The following is a 2151-nucleotide window of genomic DNA, read 5'->3' on the forward strand; positions in this document are numbered from 1 at the left end:
AGCGGGGGCTCGGCTGCGTATTTACAAATTGCAACCGAGCTCCGCCGTAGGGTATTTTATTTCCGCCGTAGTGTATTTAACTTGGGGGATTTTCTATCATACATCTGCCTGAGCTTAGGGTAATTACAATTTGTCGGCGACGTTAAAAAATGATGCACCTTTTTTCGCAGTATAGGATATCGCATGTGCATATTTCTGCCTTTTTGGGTGCGCTTTATCGGTTTTTCGTGAGTAACTCGCGTAAAAACCGTCCGATCGCGACGAAACTTTCAATGCCCCCGATTTTATCAATTTTACACCTACCCTGAAAATTTCATGACCCTGACCCAAATGACCTTTGACCTGTGACCTATTTCTCGAGACCATATTTGGCCCGAATCGCGATTCGGCGTATGTCGGCTCGCATTATGCCGCGCGGTTGCAGTTTTCACGTGGTTTCAAGCGTTGAAACATGTGATATGATGCTGGTCCCATGCACTAGGGTGGATGTCGAGGTCACCTGAAGGTCAGGTCAGCTCAATGACCTTTGATGACCTCGGTTGCTTTTTCGAGTTTTACATGTTTCTAGGCTAGTTTTTTTTAGCTGATTTCGAATGTAGCAACCATTTGAACATTACAGGGGGTGTAACGAAATTATCCGGACACCTTTCTTCCCGCTGTAATTAAAAAGCAAAACAATCTGGTACTTTTTCTGTGGCTTGAATCAGGCATCAGTGCGCGTTCAGAAACCGTGCCCTCCTATGCCGTCTGGTTGAGCGCCTCCAATCATGCTCCACCACCTTCCCTGGAAAAGCTCCACCCTTGCCTATGGGGCAAATTGCAAAATATAAGGGACAAAAACACAAAACAAGACAGATAAAAACAAAGCAAAATTAACTCATTACCTAATGAAATTCATGCTTGAGCAAAAACATAGGTAATAGGCCTATCTATGTCAAAATAGAATGAAAGATTAAAATCAACCTGACCAGGCCTTACGGTCTGACCTGGTCCTAACCACCTTACTTCGCCTAACTTAACCCAATTCAACCTGCCTACTGTAATGTACCCGTGATGCCAGCGGCAGCGCTACCGCCAACACCCGTTCTATCCCCCGACAGCCGTCTGCCACCCGGCCGTGGTGGTCCAACTATTGCATTTACTTTACTTTGGCATCCGGTGGACAGGGAATGCATCACCTTTGGGCACACACGGTTGGGTCGCGCACCCTCGTGGGTTGCGGTGTGCATTACACCGTCTTAATTGCAAGTTACGTTATTATTACATTTACGTTACGTTAATGTTTAAACTCCGTGACTCATTCATTATCTCCGTCTTTCGTCTCTCGTCTCGAATGTCTCTCTCTGCCAAACAAGATAAAGATTTCTGCTCAGTTATTATTTATATAAAACAAGTATAACGCCAAAGAATGAAACAAGACTGCTCGGGAATGTACGTCTACGGGAAATTGCGTCGCCTCAGAATAAACGCGCAGATTAGCCTAACATACCCTAACACGCGCAATCTACACATTTACTTTACCTTGCTCCTAGCCTAGCTAGGGAGGCGGGGTGAGCACAAAGCCCCATCCTCCGGGTCAGCGGGACACCTACCTCGAGCGAAGCCACCACACGAGAGCCCCGATCGGCCGGCGCTCACGCGTTATAACCCAGCTCGAGGCGGGAGTCGGAACGGTCAGCCCGCCCGAGGTGAAAGCCAGCCTCGCGTTCCGACGCGGCGCCCGTCGACCAGGAAAACCTATTCCTACAGGCGCGGGCTTTACATAAATACCCCCTTCTCCGCAAGGTGGGTTAAATCCCCTTACTTCCGGGGAGGGGGTCTTTAGTAAAGCCTTACAGTCGACAGATTTGGACGTTCCGAAAAAATGCACCGACCGCGATAACACATGTAGCAGGGATACGGAGCAGCCTTCAAGCGGAGCAACAGCAAGTCATACACACATTAGACATATTTACAGACATCGGACATTTACACAGACATTCAGGTGCATGAGGGTGGCAGCGTTCGGCCACCCCTGGGGCGGCATTCCCCGGTCTGTAGCAGCGGGCAGCAGTGGGGCGGCAGACTACTGCGCTTGCCGCTTGCGATGTAGCGTGGGCCGCTGCAGTGGGGCGGCAGCAGACAGCAGGCAGCCGGCAGGAGCTTCGGGCC

This window comes from Amphibalanus amphitrite, unplaced genomic scaffold (assembly GCF_019059575.1).
Source record: "Amphibalanus amphitrite isolate SeventyFive unplaced genomic scaffold, NRLGWU_Aamphi_draft 000368F_arrow, whole genome shotgun sequence".
NCBI lineage: Eukaryota > Metazoa > Arthropoda > Thecostraca > Balanomorpha > Balanidae > Amphibalanus > Amphibalanus amphitrite.